The sequence below is a fragment of the Macrotis lagotis genome, chromosome 8 (assembly GCF_037893015.1).
Source record: "Macrotis lagotis isolate mMagLag1 chromosome 8, bilby.v1.9.chrom.fasta, whole genome shotgun sequence".
Classification (NCBI taxonomy): domain Eukaryota; kingdom Metazoa; phylum Chordata; class Mammalia; order Peramelemorphia; family Peramelidae; genus Macrotis; species Macrotis lagotis.
The window spans coordinates 42,509,424-42,530,327 of record NC_133665.1 but is presented as its reverse complement, the minus strand read 5'-3'; the positions used below and the strand labels follow the sequence as shown (position 1 = coordinate 42,530,327).

Sequence of the window (20,904 nt, the reverse complement as noted above, 5' to 3'; positions counted from 1 at the left end):
CCTTTGTTTCCCTATTATATGGAGCTAATAAACTATTCTATTCTATTTGCTACATTGTCTGTTTACCCCACTCCCAGGATAATCTTAAATAGACCAAACATGCACAACCCTTTCAAGGACCATTACCCAGTGAAAAGCTATCCTGATCCTATCCAAAACCCAGCTATGAACTTGCCAAATATTTGGCCTTTGCAGGGATTTTCTAAGGGGGAAAAAAAAAGGGAGTATGCTCCCTTCACATTGTCCTTATGGTTTCTCCATAGATTTGTTAGAGGTCCTTGAATGTCACCAGTCAGGTAATATAGACTGAGCAACAAGTATCATAGAAGCCAAAGAGAAAAAATTTATGGAGCAGATGGGTAACAGTGTCCACAGCTATAGTGGTCAATGAAAATGATGGCTGAGAAAAGACTATTGGATTTGGTGATCAGTCATTGAGATCTTTAACAGATCAATTTCAAGCAGGATGTGTGTTTAGGGGAGGAATTAGAAAAAGGAACAGTCTTATTGTAGTGGGAATGGTTAAGGAGAAACCCTGAAATTCTTACCTGCTCACAAGAAATAACCCACAATTCCCTTTCCCCTCCCCCCCCCACAATCTTTAAAAGGTCTTGCTGGGCTATAAAGTGAGCTTCCCCTTTGCCATTTTCTATAGATGAATTAGCTTATGAAGGAATGGGAATAATACCACAATGGTTTTTAATTGTAGTAATCTCTAGAAATCATTAAAACCAGTTATTCATCAAAATTAATTCCTTCTAATAAGAGCAACCAAATGATAATTTATGAAGATGTTTCCAGAAGATGTTTCCATATTCTAAAGAGCAGTCTTGAAATTTTTTATAAGTACTTTTTATGCATGAATACTTAAGGATTTGTGGGGCTTTTTCAGTGTGTAAAACTCCCAGTAAGGAACTCCCTTTATTAGCATAGCTCACCACCCTCAAAATCCATCACCACACTCTTAATTCTAAGAGATAATTATTAGGGAGCTGAAACACATATAAGTTAAGTGACTTGACTATGCCCCATAGCTAGTAAATGTCAAGAGTTGGTATTAAATCTGAGTCTGATTCCAAACCTAGTAGGGAGTAGTAAGATAATACTGCATCTTTTTATTACCTTTAAAAAAGCAGTTTTAAAAATTAATAAAGTGATGTCACATGGGTAAACTGTACCTCAAACCATATAGAAAGTCAGGTAGCACCATGCAGAGCAAATTGAAATTGGAGTTGGAAAGAAAGGGACAAATCACATCTGGTAACATTTCTCAGACTCAGTTTCCTTATCTGTAACAAGAGCAGGGGGTTAGCCTCAATGTTCCTGAAGGTCCCTTTCAGATCTAAATCTATGATCCTACAATGAATCCCATTCATTTACATCGCTGATCACATATTAATAACTTCTGTTCTTCCCTATTTATAATTACATTCCATTCTGTTACAGAACTCCTTTGAATCATTTCAAATTGGTTGAAATTATATTCTATAAATATGTTGGAGTCAAATATAGAGAGTAATTGAATGTATGTTCCCAAACTCAAAAACTATTCAGTTCCCATCATCATTAACTTGTCTTTTTTGCGAGGTTTTTGTTGAATCCTATATATGTCCATTTATGTGACAGACTGTAAACCTTATTATCACTTGGAACTAACTAGGATACTCATAACTACTCCCAGAAGTTAATATATCCTCAGTGTGTTCAAAGAAATTTATAAATGCTTTTAGAGAACAACAGTCATTTAAATTAGATTTGTATGTAAAGCATATGTGTCTGTGCTACAAATTCTGCTTTTGTATTCAGCATTTATCAAGATTAAGTTCCTTCATGTTACCCTTACAAGGTAATTTACTTGAATTTAAAGTATTTTCCTTGGCCTCAAAGAGATAGTTTTAAGAGTATTGTAGATAGAGGGCAATTCAATTTCCTTCATCCTACCATACCCCAACCCTGTGGGCATGTTACAAAAAAATGTAAGTAGAGAAGAAATTGTCTCAAGTAGGAAAGGAATAAGAAATTGTATACCATTCATTGGTGCTTGGCATTTAAAATCTAATCCTTTTATTTATTCCAATATGTTAAAAGATTAAGTCTCTTGGGCATTATTTTTTGAAAAAAACTAATTTATTCAACTCCCTATCATTTTCATTCATTAGCTGTAAATTTGAAAACCTTTTATTTAGAAAAAAGAACCTGACTTCCACAAAGCAGTCCAAAAAAAAAAGTTACCAAATATCTATCCAGAATTTTAAAATATTCCATTTGGGTTAGTTGATGCTTCTAACAACAACACAAAATCTACCTCATTAATAACTAATTATTATGAAAGTACATGCCATTGTCTAATAACAATGTAATCATTTAGGACACCCCCTTGCTTTCAAATAAAACAACCATAACTTGCCTGCCGCTTCCCATTTCTAATCTTTGTTTGACCAGTGTATTTGTTGAAAAAGAGGATATCAGAACAAGCTTGGACGTATGGTATGTGCTTCCTCACATAACAGGGTATGAACATATCATTAACGTTGCAGAGATTCATTATCCAAAGGGATGTCTAATTTTAATATAAGAGATAGCATATGTTCATCTATTTTACTTCACCATCCATTACTTTATAAAAAGAGCTTTTCATTTGCCTGCCTGCTCCCCTCCTAGATTCCAAAGCTGAACTCCCTCCTTCCCTTCAGTATGAATAAGGCTGACATTTGACAGCTTCACCCAGCTGACAGGGTTACCCAACAGCCCACCCTCCCTATTCTCAATCCAATTAGACCTCTAATCCTCCAGATGAAAGGCCCAACTACTCACGTTCCTCATGACAAGGACAGCTATTGATTCCTTGTCACTACAGTTAACACCTTCTCTGTCGAGGCCACTCTGACAGAAGCAAACCTACCAAATTAGACAGCACTTTATCTGCCCCAGAGGCCAAATGGCACAACAAGTAAAGGCTAATAAATGGTATAAAAATGAACAAATCATAACATTATGACAGGCTGATCGTTGCCAGCAGCTTCCCTGCCCAAGCTTGATGCTCCACGAGCCTTGCTCCTTCTCTTTCTCCTCCACTCAAGCTCCAACTTTGACTGAATTAAAGGCCAGAACAATTAAGGCATTTGACCAGCAAAGATAAGCCAATTGAAGAATCATCAAGGGACGGGGATGTCAATAACAGGCTGCCATTTGTCAATACAAACATTTGAGAGATGCAAATGCTTATGTCTTTGCTCTCCGCTAGGCTGCACTGACTCTCTTCTCCCAGAAAGCCAGCTCCAACAGAAACGGAAGAAATTAACCTGAAAATACAGTCTAAAACACCAAAGCAGGAAATGTGCTATTGAGCACATCAGCCACACAATTGGTTTAAGCAATAGCATGAAGCTCATTAACTTATTGGCCCTAGAAATTTGAATAGGCTGGAAGGCAAAGCTATTCTTTGCTTTCACCCCCCCTCCAAATCACAGGGAAAAAAAAAGGAAAATCTATCCAATGTTAGATGCCTAAAATAGCGGGTTTTTTTTCAGTTAGCTGTATATAAAGTATATAAGAGACATAATGTGGCCAATGCCAAGGGACCAATTAGGAGAATTTTCTAAAACTACCAATTTGAGAAACACAGATTTCTAAATTGCATGAACCATCTTAAGGTTCTGAGAAACTTATAATGAAATGTGATATTAAGATATACAACAACAATGAGAATCCAATTTGGATTTGTAGTTAATTTCATTAACACCTACAACTTAAAACATCCATCTGTACTTGCAGCAACTATTTCTGTTCCAGGAATCTTATCCAACACAGTATAAAAACAAAATTAATAAGCTTTCTGCTTAACCAATGTAATAATTTCTCAAAAGAAGGATTTTTAAAAACATTATTTTGTCTTAGAGTCAAAGGGCCTGGATTTTTGAAGGGACTCTCTGACAGTCATTAAATTCCTCTGAGGTTTGATGTCCCCATTTGCAAAGTGTACTTGTACAACTTACTGGAAGTAGAGGGCATCTTAATCATCTGAATCAACCCAATACTTTACAGTTGAGGAAAGTAAGGCCCAAGCACATTAGGCAGCTAATCTCTAGCTTATACTTCATGAGATTTATGGTTGAAAGGAAATTTGTGCATTAAAGGGGTATCTAAATGTAAGAAAGTAAGACATTCTGCAGAAGAGATTGCTTTTCTTTTGTATACGAACTAAATTAATTTTAGATATGACTATTTTTTGAGAAATTTATTTTGTGGGGTGGGGTGGGGGTGCCTGCCTTAAAATTTTAACCTTTGTATAAGGAGCTAATTCTCTAGCTACTTGGAATCAGAAAATCTCAGATTTAGAAGGGACAATGGATATTCATCATAAGTCTAACCTCTTATCCAAGAAGCTTCTTGTAGCTCGTTTCATATATATATATATATTGCACCTTCCTCAGATGAATCTCTGCATAAATAGATAAAGAGAAGATGCCTTCCTCAGTCCCATTTATTAGTCTATCTTTTCACCTTCCATAAATGCATCTATGGAGTCGCCTTAAGTCGGGTACTCTGATGACTACGAATTAGCTCCAACATGGTTTCTAGGGTTAGAGGGGGAGTTTGAGATCCTGTCTTTGAATCTCGTGTCCTGAAATGGTCACCAATACATTTCCTATGGTATGGACTTGGGTGACTGGAAATCACCTAGGTATTTCTGATGATGGATAGAAACATTTCAAAGGTAGGAATGAATTGAAAGTATTGTTATCTCTGTTCCTGGCATTAGTGTCCCTTGACTTTGGTGGTTTGGGGAAACGGACTGAAAAACAGGTCAGACAAGAAATTAAACTGTCATTCAGATTTCTGGTGAAGGAGGAGCTGAGGATGGAATTTCTACTGAGCCATTTGGGAGGGAAACAGAAGATAAGGGGCTGATGGTAAGGCAGGTGAGCACTAAGCAGAGATTAACCATTACTTAGTAAGGATAGGGCATTTGGTGAATTTATGGAGTGTGTGTTGGGGAACAGATCTGAAGAGTCTGAGAGGTGCAAGAATATCTGCTTACATTATCTGTCTGATCTCTTCCCCTTAGGATCTGTTGTGGTATCTGAAGGCTCAGGTTCATGGCCTGAAATGTTCTGTTGTCCACACACAATGTGTTCTCCTAGCAATGTAAGCAATAATGAAAAGATGTCATCAGTTTGGGCTAGCCCCACCTGCCTGAACCATATCATTAGAGCTTGTTTCTGGTTTCTTATCCTTAGAGAAAGGGTTCAGAGAACACTAATCTCTAGTTGTTATCAACACATTTAGTCTCCTGTTTTGGTTTCCCATTTTTCCACAATCCTTGATATCAATTTTCTGGCATCTACACCCAGGCTCTGCCCACTTTCTTACTATTTCTTGGCAACCCTTGGATATGTTACTTGATTAATGTTTTAGTCTAAAGTTTCCTTTTAAGAAGGATGTCAGTCACTGGAGTTAAGAAAAAAAAAGACTAGGTCATATCACTCTATTGGGAGAACTTAAAGTTAAAAAAAAATCTTTTGAGGTCTTCTAGTCTCATTTCCTATCTAATGAAGGAATTTCTTGATAACATCCCCAATAATTGATCATTCGTCCTTTGTTTGAACTCTTCCAGGAAAGGGGAACTCTACTTAATAAGGCACTTCATTCATTCTAATTGCTAAAGAGTTCTTGAGTACTGAAAAAAATCAGTCTCATTTTAACTTCTTCCTACTCCTTCTACTTCTGTCCTAAAACTACACAAAGTAGCTTCTTCTACATGGCAACTTCTGAAACATTTAGAGAAAATAATGAAGGACTAACTAATTCTTGTTTGTGATTCTCAGTTTGTAGTCTGGTCTTTCAATAATTTTGAGGGGAACAAATGAATTTATTCTTGACATTATTACTTGTTAATATGACCGAACAATTGAGGAATAAAAAGGTGTATTGGAGCACCTTGGGCATAAGCAAAGAGTCAACTTCAGTATACATCACTTCTTGGTTTATTACTATGCACCCTATGTTTTAATACTGGTCATCTAACTGCATGAACCATGGTGTCTTGGATTTAGAGATTGAAGAAACTTTATAGGTTACCAAGTCCAAGTCCTCAGTTTAATATAAGGAATCTGAGGTTCAAAAAAATGTAGAGATTTGCCAAAGGTCACACAAGAGGTAAATAGGGAAACTGGGATTCCAACCCAAGCTCTCTGATTCTAAACCTTATTTCCTTTCCTCCACATCACATTTCCTCTTATGATCAGATAGGCTCATAGGGAATAATAAAAATACTGGTTGCCGTATAGATGTTTTTTGGAATTGAATGTTTGTGTTGGGGGCATGAATGAGGATTTCAAGAATGAAAAGTTCCTATATATAGAAGGATCATATTTTAGATGAAACATAGTTATTTACAGATTTAGAAAGGATACGTTAATCGATTGACAAGTTAATAAAGCATTTACTATTTGGTGAAATTTACAGTAGAAAATTTCTTCCCTTGGTAAAAGTATGACTTATTGTTACAATGAATAGAATATTTTTTAATATAAAAGTGCAGTCACTAAGATCAGAAAAACTATTTCCTTGGCAGAGATAGAAGTTGAGAGACAAGAAGAGGAAGAAGTGAAAAGAAGAATGAGAAGAAGAAAGACAAGCATAGACTCAAAAGAGATATTTGGGAAGTAGGTAGAACTAGTTAGTGACATAAGTTTCATAACTCAGTAAACTCAAGGCTTCTCTACTTTTCTAATAATGTACTTTTCCTATAAACAAAAAACAGAAGGAAGTATGGGCTTTGAAAATGGAAGAATCATGAAATGTGATTCTGGTTATCAATGGGTGATGGAAAAAAAGAATTTGAAAAAAACAGTACCTGCCTTCAAGACTTCTAGTAGGAGTGGCTAGGTGGCACAGTGGATAAAGCACCGGCCCTGGAGTCAGGAGTACCTGGGTTCAAATCTGGTCTCAGACACTTAATAATTACCTAGCTGTGTGGCCTTGGGCAAGCCACTTAACCCCATTTGCCTTGCAAAAACCTAAAAAAAAAAAAAGACCTCTAGTAGGACCTGGTCCAGATGACAACTGGAAGCATAAAAGTAATATGACAATAAATGAATTCCTGAGGTTCACTGAGGTATAGAATTCTAAGTATTAAGAACTATTAAGTGAATGTTCCACAGGAAAACTAAACATACCAGGGATGAGAGTACAATTTACAAGGTTTAACTCCAAAGTGGGTAAAAAAAGGCAACTGTAAGAACAGCACAAGATGACCCAAAATTCAAAAGGAGAATATTTGAGACTAGATAAAGAACTTTCATTAGTCCATCATCTAGAGCAGTTGTAGATTGAAAATACAGTACAGATAGAGCAACAGAATAAAGGAACTGTCCATAGTCATGGGGCTGGGACTTAGTATACTTATTCAATCTTGATGACTAACTGCCCAGGCTGAGAGTAAAGGGGGCTTAGCCTTGTCCATTTTTCTATGTACCATGCTAATTTTCATTTTCCTTGTCTCCACAAATTGAGATTCAGTCCAAGAACAAATAATGCAGGGATTTGTACCCAGACACCTCAACATTTCTGGGGAATCTTCCATGCTCAGACATATCCCTAAATTGCTCTTGGCTAGAGGTTGGGGGTATAGGTTATGCAAACAAATAGAATCGCCCTTTCACATGATAACCTTTAAAATACTGGAAGGTAGCCACCATGTCCCCTCTAAGTCTTCTCCACATTAAACAATAATTGTCTTCTTTCAATTAGCCAATATGATCAGAAAGGAAAATGATCAATGTTGGAGGGATGCATTGTTGGTGGAGTTGTGAACTAATACAGCTTTTCTGGAGAGCAATTTGGAATTACACCCAACGGGCAATAAAATGTGCTTGCCTTTTGATCCACTAATACCACTCCTGGCTTTGTATCCTCAAGAGAGCATGAAAAAAGTTTAAAAATCACATGTGAAAAAATATTCATAGTAATTCTTTTTGTAGTAACAAAGAATTGGAAATTGAGGGGATGCCCATCAGTTGGGGAATGGCTGAACAAGTTGTGGTATATGTATGTGATGGAACATTATTGTTCTATAAGAAATCATGAAAGACAGGATTTCAGAAAAGCCTGGAAAGACTTGCACAAACTAATGCTAAGTGAAATGAGCAGAATCAGAATATTAAACACACTAACAACATGAGGTGATGATCAACTATGATGGAGTTGCTCATTTCAGCAGTACAATTATCAAAGATAATTTTAAGGGACTTGTGATGAGAATACCATCCGTATACAGAGAAGGAACTGTGGAGTTTAAATGAAGAACAGCATAACTATATCATCTTCAATTTATTTTTTTGCAAGGTAACCAGGGTTAAGTGGCTTGCCTTAGGCCACACAGCTAGGTAATTATTAAGTGTCTGAGACCGGATTTGAACCCAGGTACTCCTGACTCCAGGGCTGGTGCTTTATCCACTAAGCCACCTAGCTGCCCCTATCATCTTCAATTTTTAAAAGTTGTCTTATATATTATGTCATTTTGTTATCTCTAATGTTTTCTTCCTTTTGGATCTGATTCTTCTCTCACAACACATTCAATATCAATCTATGTTTGGCATGATTACAAAATTAAAGTCTATATCAGATTGCTTTCTATTGGGGGAGAGAAGAGGCAAGGGAGGGAGGGAGAAAAATTGTAAAACACAAAACCTTGCAAAAAATGATTGGTAGGGCGGCTAGGTGGCGTAGTGGATAAATCATCGGCCCTGGAGTCAAGAGAATTTGGGTTCAAATCTGGTCTCAGACACTTAATAATTACCTAGCTGTGTGGCCTTGGGCAAGCCACTTAACCCCATTTGCCTTGCAAAAACCTAAAAAAAATGATTGGTAAAAAACATCCATTGTATGTAGTTAGAAAATCAAATAAAAAATTTGTAAAGAAAAAAAAGATGACATAATTTCAATTTCAAGGCCTTCTCACAATCCTGGAAACTCTCTTTTGGTTACTCTCCAATTTGCTTTAAAAAAAAAACTTTCCTTAAATATGTTCAGAGCTGAACATGGTATTTCAGGTAAGATCTTCCCAGGACAAAGTGTTATGGGACTGTAACCAGGGGTATACTAGAGACAGCTTGTATAGGATTTCAGGAATTATTAAATGTTCAACATTAACATTTTCACCTGGAAAACTGACATGCTATACATCAGGGTTTGATTTATTGTGTTGTTGTCTACTTAAGAAAATGATAGAGAAAATATAGCAGATTAACCTTAAAAGTCTCTACTTTATACAAATTCTTCCCCCTTCCCTCCCTCCCTTTCCCTTTCTCTCCCTGCCAGAGAACTGGTTGTTAAACATTTACCAGTAGATCACTAGTTATAAACTCCATAATTTTGGAAACTATGCTTCTATTAATATGGTCTGAGATTTGTTAGATCTTTTTATCTGTTGGTATATTGTTGATTAGTTTTTATATTAGAGAATAATACAACTTTCAGATCTTTTTTCACATTAAGTTTGATTTTGTCATCTCTTGCTTATCTTGTATCTGTACAGTAAGCTTTTTGAATTCTAGTATAGAATTTCATATTTATCTCCATTAAAATTTATCCTCTTTCTTTGGTTCATTGTTAAAGTTTGTCAAATTCCTTCAGACCCCATATGGAAAATGCATTAGTTATCTTTCCCAAGTTCTTACTATTTGAAAACAATACCTATTTCATTTATGCCTTGATACAAGTCACTGATAAGTGTTGAAAGGTCAAGGGCAAAATCCTAGGGCATTTCACTAGATAACTCTCAAGGATGGCATCAGTTCCTTTATCCACCTCTGTTTGGATCTGGACCTTCAATTAGCTCAACTATATCATCCAATACATATCTCTTCCTTATGTCAACAAAACTGCTTTGAGAGACTATCAACTATCTTTTTTTGAAATGCAGATATAGTATGATCACAATATGAGAGAGGGAACATCAGCCAAAAGAAGAAAATTACTTGCTGATGAAACCATGCTAACCATCTGACGGTTTTTTCCTAGTCTTCATTGTTACTCTCTCCTGCACTTGACCCTAACTTTTCTGTTGGGCATTCTCTTAGTTCCTCTGGGTTGTTATTTTATTATATAGTGCTAAAAACTCCATCATTCTGGTTGAAGCAATAGGGAAGGAAAGGAAGAAAAAGGTGGGAAGTCTGGGTCAGGTAAGACAAACTAATGTGTCCCCTAGAGCTGATGGAGACAGCCAGCACTCTGAACCCATGAGTCTTGGGACTCTAGCCCAGGGAGTCCCTATCCATCATCCTAGAAAGCAATCCAGGTAGAGCTGTGGCATGGCAACTGTTCTTGCAGATGCCACAGATACAGTTCCTGACTACTAGAACAATTATTCCTAGTCAAGTCCTTCACACTGTCAGGTGGTTCAACATTAGAAACATATCAGTTTACCTGGGAAAAGACATTGAAAAGGCATTAAAATCTGCTTTGCCACTGTACTCAAAGAACCACATGACCTTTTATCTGATTTGCAACTGAAATCTTCTATATGTATTGTCTCTCCCAGTGGAATGTGAGCTCTTTGAGAGCAGAGATTGTCTTACTCTTCTGTTGGTCAGCTCTGCCCTTAGCTCATGGCAAAGGTGACCTGGCAAAGACCTAGTTTTCAAAACCCAAGGTCTCCCACTGGATCCAGGGCCATCTCCAGGCAACCTGATCCATTTGTGGCCACTGGGCCCAGATGGCTCTGGAGAAGAAAGAGAGGCTGGTGACTTAGCACAGAACCCCCCTCCCTTAAAAGCTTAATAAGTACTCATTCATTTTTTTGGTCAAATTATTTTGCTGATGACTGATAGTGCAGGAGGGAGTAAAGAGAGAGAATGGAGTCCAAATCAAGATCTGGTCTGGTGGTCTGTCTGAGTTTGTGGGGAGGGGGCCATGGATGGTATCAGTAATATTTCTCTGACAAGTTTTTGCCAGTTGGTTCATGTAGTGAAAAGGGGTAAGAACACACATGTATGCCAAGATGTGATCTGACCAAGGGAATCAACCAAGTGGTAGTGAGGTGCTGGTCCGATAACTTAGGGAAATCAATGGGCCAAAAGATTCCTCGGAGGAAGCAGTACTTGGCTTTGTTTGCTTTTGGACTGCTGGGAGCCATCTGCTTTTCAAGCTTGCCTCACCCATGCTGGGCTGATGAGCTGCAGCTGGTGCTGACAAATAGAGGTGTTCAATAAGTAGTTGAGGAATGAGTGATATACCTTGCATTAGTTCTCTATTGATTTGCAGTATATTTCTACCAATTATTTCTCTGATTTACTAATTTAATACAATAAAATTCTGTTTTTTTTATCAGGTTCTCAAATTGTTTTTTATTCCTTATTACTTTCATTTCACCTTTTAGATGAACATATTATGCATGCCATTTTCTAAATTAATATAATTATAGTGTTATTATAAGACAGGGGTTCTTTTTTTTTAGGTTTTTGCAAGGCAATGGAGTTAAGTGGCTTGCCCAAGGCCACACAGCTAGGCAATTATTAAGTGTCTGAGGCCGGATTTGAACCGAGGTACTCCTGATCCCAGGGCCGGTGCTCTGTCTACTTGCCTACCTAGCTGCCCCAAGACAGGAGTTCTTAACCTAAAGTCTGGGAACCTTAAAAAAATTGATAACTATATTTGGTGTAATTGGTTTCCTTTGCAGTCTATTTTCTATTTCATGCATTTAATATTCTGAGAAGGGTGGTCTAAATGCTTTACCAATGGTAGGGATGGTTCAGGATAAATAAATGATGAAGAATTCTTGTAAGAGGTCCAAAACACAGTTTAGTACAACACCTACTTTCAATCTAATTACTTATTAAAATTGTTTATTTTTTCATTCATTCATTTAACAACTATTTACTGAGTATACATTATGTATGAGTATGACTGGGATAGATGTGTGAGATACAAAGATTATGACAGTTCTGAACTTGAAGAAGCCAAGGTATAAAGAAGTATCTGGGGGTGGCTAGGTGGTGTAGTGGATAAAGCCCCAGCCTTGGAGTCAGGAGTACCTGGGTTCAAATCCGGTCCCAGACACTTAATAATTACCTAGCTGTGTGGCCTTGGGTAAGCCACTCAACCCCATTTGCCTTGCAAAAACCTTTAAAAAAAGTATCTATGTGAAAACTTCATTATTATTATTAATGTTAATATTCCTTTCATTTATGCAGATCCCAACTTTAATCTTATCTAACTTGCTGAATGGTTGTCAAAAGATGTTGTGGCTGGTAAATTCATTACCCTTGGTCTTTCCAAACTGGAAATTGATTTTTTATCTGTAAATTAAGAGAATTGAACTACATGTAAATTAAGAGAATTGAACTACATGACTTCTAATATCTATTCCAGCTCTAAATCTATCTATGATGCTAATTTAGCAGGTAATTCATTGCCAGTCCTATACTCAAGGACTTGCATTCAATTGGTACAAAAACCCAAGGGTCAGTTTCATACAAATGACAGCATAAGTCTTTAATAAAGACTTTAGTAAAGCTTTGCTATTTAGCAAATAACAATAATAAAGTTCAAATGACCATATAAGACAAAATGTAAGGAATGGCAAGAGGAAATATATGTGGCCAACTGCAAAAGTATATTATTAGTTAAGAGGAGGGGAAATATCTTTCTATACTTCAAAGGTCTATAGGTTTCCCAGAAGCTGATAGACTTAAACTGAGTGATAAAAAGGGTGGAAGAGGTGAGGGTACCTGGGTGAGAGTAATTGTAAAGAAATGGATGTGGGCAACTAGGTGGCACAGTGGATAGAACACTGGCCCTGGAGTCAGGAGGACCCGAGTTCAAATTCTGTCCCAGACACTTAATAGAAATTACCTCACTATGTGCCCTTGGACAAGTCACTTAATCCCATTGTTTTACAAAAACAAGAAAGAAAGGAAGAAAGGAATAAAGAAAGAAAGAAAGAAAGAAACCAAGAAACCAAGAAAGAAACAAAGAAAGAAACAAAGAAAGAAAAGAAAAGAAAAGAGATGGATGGAAGTGCACATGGTCAGTTTAGTTTCACTCAACAAACTGGATACAATTCCACATTTATTAAGTACCTAATAAAGACATGACATGTTGAAATACAGGCAATAGATATTCTTCTTTTTGATCTTTCCTTGAGTGGTTGGAAAGACCAAACTCTGAGTAATTATAAGTTTCTTTCAGGAAGTTCTGTAATGTTCTGAAGAATGATGCAATCAATATCATATTATCCACAAATGGGAGCATTTGGAGGATCTTCCCCGCCCAGTGGAATCTCTTCTTGACCTGGAACCCAAGATGGATATTCTCCATCATAGTGCAAACATCTTTAAAAAGAATATATCTCCATGTTTTATTTTATTATATAAAATTATTATATAAAAGGGTCATTTTAAAAGGACTATTGCTGTTGTTACATCTTCTAAGGAATCATGAATGACATTTTTTTTCTTAAGGTTTTTGCAAGGCAAAGGGGGTTGAGTGGCTTGTCCAAGACCACACAGCTAGGTAATTATTAAGTGTCTGAGGCCAGATTTGAACTCAGGAACTCCTGACTCCAGGGCCAATGCTCTATCCACTGTGCCACCTAGCTGCCCCAAGAATCATGAATGATGTTAATAAATGATGGGAGACAACTGACTTACAAAAAGTCTGGAAGGCAGTGCTTTGTTCAACTTTTTAAAAATTAGCAAACAGGAAGTACAGTGGAATCTTACATTTTCTTCCGTATTGTTCAAGCAGTTTTGAGAATGGTAATGAATATGGTTCGATGTTGAACATCATTTGCAAAACTCTGCTTGTTTGATTATTTGCTGTCATGAGGAGGGAGGAAGAAAGTGAGGGAAGTAGAAAAATATGGAACTCAAGAGCTCAGAAAACGATGAATGCTGAAAACTATCTTTGCATGTAATTGAAAAAATAAAATAACATTAAAAAAGCATTCCAAAATCTTTCAGAAAAAAAGCCTGCTTCTTTCCTACTAATATTCACCTTGAGGATGTTCTCAATTATATTCAGATTACCCTCACAGATAGATTAGTAGATATTGTTTTATTTTCACCTTTTAAAAATATCAGTAAGGCCTGAAATCGTTTCCCTTGCTATTGACAACTTCTCGTCTTTTCAAATCTTTCAGTGCCTGACAGTTTTATCACTTTCAGGATGAATCCCTTCTCTATGCAGCTGAACCAATCTGACTGTTTTTCTGGCCTTTATCCTCTTGGCTGCCATCAAAGCAGGCTTGAGTTGTCTGGATATCTATAGGAATGATGGAATAGGATCCTGGTTCTAATTGGTTGGTTTCCAAAACTGTGGCCATGATTAAAAGAAAACTGTGGCCATGATTAAAAGGGACAGCTGGGAGCATTAGTATCATGCTGCTAGAGGTGAAATTATTTGACCAGTGCAAGGTGGACCAGAGCAAAACATTAGCTAAGAATACTTTTATTAATCAAGAATAAAAGTCATGGTTCTGACCATAAATGATGCTGACTAGTGATCGAGCAGTGGAACTCCCATGACCCGTCAGGCAGCTTTTTTGGAAAACCAAAGTCTTTGGGTTCCCCGGGGGTTGGGGTGGGGTGGGGTGGGGGTGAGGAGTATGGAATATATGTACTAACAATTAGACCATTGAGAGACAGGTTTGGATATACCATATTGTCACCAATATGTTGCCAGAAAAATCATATCCTGGCATTTTTCCTGACATTGTTGGCACACCACGATGCCTTGTTGATTTGGGAGGGACCCCCATCCAGAAGGCCCACAGCATCCAGGCCATCACCAGAAGGCCATAGGGTGATAAAGGTTCTGGAAAAAGAAGGGATATCTTTGGGGAGGATATCTTTGTACAACATTCAGAACTTCATGACAGTCAACATAATGTGCAAGTCATGCCATTATTCATTTGATGTCATGGTCTTCTTCAATTACAAAGGACAACAATTACCCAATCATTTCCTCAGATAGTGAGCTAATGGATAGGCACTGTCTTTTATCTTTTATTTTCCTTTTTACCTTCAGCACTTAACACAGAGTTGGCTCATGGTAGGCATTTAATAAATACTAATTTACTATCTATTGACATTTCAAGGACTATAATATTAGGGTCCCATGGTGGTGATTCCAACAATCTTGCTGGAGATAACAGTTTGCAAATCTCCATTTTTCTTCCATTTCCTTTTTTCCCATTTTTATCTTTGAATACCCTTGCCAGGACTATGGGTGATTATATATCTTGCCAATCTTTCATCTGACTGGTTTTAATCATCACTGTTTTGTTCTCCTTTATGATATTGTTCATCATCCTTCCTTATAAAAGTTTACAGCTTAGATTACATATACCCTGAATAGATATCTTGTAAAGCTTAGCCAATGATATGTATTTCTAGGACAGACAAAACATATAGACTATGAGCTGGGTTCAGAGTTGAAAAAAGAAGAGTGGGCTGGGTTATTTTCAGGAAATTTCAAAGTATATTTACTAAATCAAACTTTCTTTAATAGCAACTGTTTAATAGAAGCATTTTATAGATGGCATTTTATGGCAATGATACTTGGAATACCTGTCTTTGAAGAACCAAAATTGAGCATATCACAGAGGACAAGGAAACATGATAGAAGGAGTTTGATTAAATATTATATAACAAGGAACCCTGAAGAGCAAGAACAAAAGATGTAATCAAAAATTGTATGAGAAAAAGGAAAGATGAACTGGTCATAAAAGATGACAGGCTAGTATTCTCTACTGGACTCCTTGTGATGTCCAGATTCCATTGGAAAGTCCAGAGAGAGTAAGGAAGGTTACTAGATTGTTGACACATCATGTAGTAAGGGCATGGATGAGAAATGTATAGAATAGGCATCGTTGGAAGGAATCATTTCCCCTCACATCTTTATGGATGTACCCCAGTACCCTGAGCCTTGAGAATGGGAATGCTTCCAGCCCAGTGACCACAATTATCACTTTGAAAAACAGACCCTCTGAAGATATAGCCTGCCAATTCCTAACAGATGATATATTCAGAGTAAGTGAAGTTCCAGAAAAGGAAGATTTTGCCACCAAAGTCCTTGGTATTCATCAAATAGTTCAACATTAGAAACTCTCTCATTAAAACATGAGCTCATCAAGAACAAGAATTGTCTTAATTTTCTGCTCATATCTTCCAACACTTAGCATTATCTTTCCACAAAGTAAGTGCTTAATAAATTTTTTAAAATTCAATTCAACTTTATAATGAGATAAATCCATTTGAGTATCTGAATATGGGCAAATTGTTAGATACTGAGAATTTAAACAAAAAATGACAAACAGTACCACCCCTCATAAGAACTTAATGGAGGAAGATTGGCATGGGGGTGGAGGGAGCAGATTATATCAGGATATTAGGGTACAGTCAGATCTTTTCATTTCATTTAACCATGATAAGCTTGTCAGATTAGAACACATATTTTTTTGCAAGGCAAATGGGGATAAGTAGCTTGCCCAAGACCACATAGCTAGGTAATTATTAGTGTCTGAGGCCGGATTTGAACTCAGGTACTCCTAACTCCAGGGCTGGTGCTCTATCCACTACACCACCTAGCTGCCCCCAGATTAGAACACATATTAATAAATCACTTAATGACCTGACTAAATTCAAAAGGGACAGCTAGTTGGTACAGTGGCTTGAGTTTTGGGATTAGAATCAGGAAGACTTATCATCATGAGTTCAAATTCAGACTCAGATACTTACTAGCTATGGGACTCTAGGCAAGTCAATTAACTCTGTTAGCCTCAGTCCCTCATTTGGAAAATGAGCTGTAAAATGGAAAAAGAAAATGGCAAACCACTCCAGTATCTCTGCCAAGGAAGCTACAAATAGAGTTCACAAAGAGTCAGACAGGAATGAACTGACTGAACACTAGCAAATGCTAAAAGTCCTTGAAAGTCATTGGATGAGTGAAGGCTATTCTCACTGGATGAGGTACTTAGTCACTACCAAAGGAACTTGTATTAAATGAAAAACTCTTAGAACCAGAGAGAAATTTTGAGGATCTTGCCACAAACCTGAAAGAATAGGGACATCAAGAAACAAGGCAAAAAGAATAAACAATACAGAAGCAACCAATGAAAGAATAAAGTGAGGATTGAGCTATGGCAGAGAAGAGAGAAATCAAGGAGTTTATTGGACTTACAGGTACCTCAAGGTAGAAGACTGTTTAATGTCCCCAGTTAAACTCACCTCCTTAAGCATTGAACGAAATTCTAAGAAAGATCTTCCTCTTTCTCTAACTTATACTTTCTGTACCTTCTTATTAATCATACATTAATATACTTTACTACTTCCTTAACCAAATGGTTAGGAATAATCAAGAGATAAATATAGTTTGTCCTTTCTTGAAAAGGACTATAAGATCAGGGAGATGATGCTGACTTGCAAGTGAATTTGATTTAAGTCTAGGAGTAATGTACAAAGTCACCAGCCACACTTTCCTCCTTTGGTGTCCCCAGATTCAGGGTCAGATATATATCAGGGTGAATAAAGATGACCCTGGATGCAGTGGGAGACCTTGGCCTTTTTAAGCTAAGTTCTTTAACAGGTCTCAGTTTGATTGAGGCAGCATCCATTTCATGATCTAAAGCTAGGTAAGAAAGGAAAAAATGAGGCAAGGAATCGCCCCTTTTACCCAGTTTAAAAAACCCTCAGGGTTTCTGGTCAAAACAGAAACAATTGTTATTCACATAAACTCTGAACCAACCCAAACAATGACCAAGAGGGTCTTGACCTGGGACCTATTGTTGGTCAGTCACTGAGAGCCAGAGTGTTTTGGGTTTAAGGCATGTTCCTTAAGAAAGAAATCTAATGGGTAAATCCTAAAATGTCTTGTGAGGAAAAAGTGAGACTGGTGACTTTGCACAACCCTTCCTCACTTAAATCCAATTCACTTACATGTTATGGCATCATCTCTCTGATGTCATGATCCTCTTCTAGAAAGAACAACAAATAACCTCTGAGAGTAGTAATAGGAACTGCTCACTGGGGACCCAACTTTTCATTGGCCAACACAGCTCTCTTTTGACCTTTCTTTCTTTGGCTTTTCGTTCCTTCCTTCCTTCCTCTCTGTCCACACAGGATATCTTACCCTTACCAGAAGGTGTTCTGTCCAAAGGAATGTAAAATATAAATGTAATTAAAACATAGAGCAAAGCCTCTGTTTAAATGACAGGGATTTTCCTAACAGGAGCTTCAGACTTTTCTGTTTTTATTTCTATTTTCTATTTCTAACTTTTTGTTAAATATTAACTACCAAGAGTAGCAGAGAAGAGAACCTTTGGACCTGAAGAACCATTATATTGCCTGTATGATTAAAATGAGCTTATAGTAACAGGGTATAATAAACAAACAAACAAATAAATAAATAAATATAATTTGAGGAAACAGAGAACTAACAAAGCAGAGGTTCTTCACCTAGGATCCATGAACTTATATTTAAAAATATTTTGATAAATGTCTTTTAATATAATTCATTCTCTTTATAATACTATGTACTTTATTTCATACATTTTAAAAACATTCTGAGGGGTTCATAGAATTTATCAAATCACCAAATGGTTCCATCTCTCTCACTCTCTTTCACACATACTCACACACAAATATACAAAGGTAGAGTGAGATCATTCTAAAAGACTTCCTGCAGAAAACAGATCAGCTTGTTTTTAGATTTTTATCTTTTCTCACATTAGAATATAAGCTCCTTGAGAGTGGGAACTGATTTGCTAGCATGTGTGGTCTCTCCAGAACTCAGAATAGAACCTGACACATCATAAACACCTGTTGAATCTCTACCTATGTACAAAGTAGGTGGGCAGTGAGGTGGTACGTTGGAAGGAGGGCCTGAGTTCATGTTAGGCCTCAGATACTCATCAGATGTGTAACCCTGGACAAATTCCCTTCACCCTGTTGGAATCAGAGTTGGAGATGGAAATGACAAACCACTTCAGAATCTTTGCCAAGAAAACCCTAAATGGGGTCATGAAGAGTTGAACAACAACAACAAATGGTGCAAGGCAATGGGAATGGAAATGTAAACTTGGTGAAGGTCATCCTTCCCAAATATATGCTGCCATAGAGATCTAGCCTGAAAATGTAAGTGACCTACCAAGAATTCTTCAATTTTCTAGGATTTTTAGTTTGGAGAATACTTCTCCAGAAAAGCTTAGAGAAGGGAGAAGTGTGGCCATTTCCAGTTCCACACTTGTACTAATACTGCAAAGACTGGCACCAGAACCAAGGAAAAGTAGAAGCAATCAAACCAAGACCAGAAGAATCACAATGACCAGACTAGAGTGAGAGTACACCTGAGTTCAAGTGGACTTGGACAGGTTACAGGAACAGAAAGCCATCTGGGTAAATCAGCACGTTGGTCAATTGATGGGGGTGAAGTCCAGCTCACAACTTGTTTCTTCTTTACTTCTTTGGATCAATGCCTGGGGAAACTACTGTTCATTTTTTTTACCCTCTAACCAGGAGCAGCAGTAGGAGGTAGGAATGAAAGGAAAAAATTCCATCTATCTACAATTTATATTGTAGCCTTTTCTATTTTGCTTTAATGTTGATCTATTTTTTTATACTATTAATATTGTTAATAATGTATATGATCATTTAAAGTGATTTTTGGTTTTAAGTCTATGAGTTGATAATTTGAGAAAAGTTGCAGAAAAGATGCATTGATATAGGTGACTATGTAAAAGTTGCCTTGATTAAATAAGATTAAGATAAAATAAGATTAAATGCTCATCCTCTGCAATAATCATACCCTAGACTTATTTTTAAACTAGAAAGACAATAAAGAAACAACCTTGTAAGCAGAACAAGAGAAGACTAGGGGCTACTGTGGTTGTTCTGACTATATCTTTTAATATTGTTAATTGTCCAGCATGAGATGACTTTCTAATACCCACACTCACAATTCTGACACATGTGGGGAATCTCCAACTTTCCCCTTACATGAAATAAAAAAGAGATATAGTCCTTGCCCTCAAGGAGTAGATCTATGCTGATCAGAACAGAGGATATTGTTGGAGGGGGTAGTGAGAAGGAAAAGTAGGAAAGAAGATGAAATCAGGAGAAGGAGTCACTTCAGCAGAAAAGATGAATTTGGTTTTAGACATGTTTGAGGTGAGAGATGGAGATATAAATAAACATTTTACTATTGACAATTGGAGATAGCTAGTTGGAGGTCAGGAAAAATGGCAGCCCTAAAAACATGTTTGGAAACCATTCTCATAGAGGTGGTAGCTAAAACCATGAGAGTGGATGAGTTCTAGGAGGGAAAAATAGATAAATTTAGAGCAAAGGGTCAAGGATCCAACCTTGAGAAATAATCACAGTGGGTATGAAGAAAAGGAGTCATTAAAGAAATTGTTGGGATAGAGAGAATTCCAAATAGCAGGAAATTTTTGACCATTTAGACCACTCATCAAACAATAATACTCATATATTAATAAACTATTTCTGATAATTAAGCTAAAATAAGTAAATCAGTTAATTACATTCTATTTAATGAAAAAAAAGAAAGAGAAAAGGAACCATTGAAGGAAAGAGAGGAATGGACAAAAAGATAAGAGAAGAACTAAAGACATTAAACTCCAAGAAACTAAGAGAGGAGAGCTTCAAAAAGGAAAAGGGGTGGGGGTGGGGGGGGAGTAAGATCAGCTGAATCAATCATAACAGAGTTCAAGGAGAACAAAAAGTTGAAAAAATGCTATTTTATTTCTTAATTAAGGAGCCTGGAAATATGGAAAGGAAGAAAAGGTATTGGATTTAGAACTAGTTCAAATCCTTCCACTTACAACCTGTATGATATTGGACAGTTAATTGATCTCCTTGGGAGTTAATTTCCTTATTTGTA

At 36.9% G+C, this 20,904-nt stretch overlaps 1 protein-coding gene and 1 long non-coding RNA gene across 2 annotated transcripts in view; one reads left to right on the top strand and one right to left on the bottom strand.

Annotated features, from left to right (window-relative positions):
- INVS (inversin) overlaps positions 1-20,904 on the bottom strand; it is a 247,342-nt gene that overhangs the window by 141,188 nt on the left and 85,250 nt on the right. The gene's annotated exons all lie outside the window — the stretch shown is intronic.
- The window catches only part of LOC141495436 (uncharacterized), a 64,653-nt gene continuing 62,907 nt past the window's right edge, over positions 19,159-20,904 (top strand). Inside the window, exon 1 of the long non-coding RNA XR_012470780.1 lies at positions 19,159-19,535. This is a non-coding gene — a long non-coding RNA (uncharacterized LOC141495436). The remainder of the gene's footprint in view (positions 19,536-20,904) is intronic.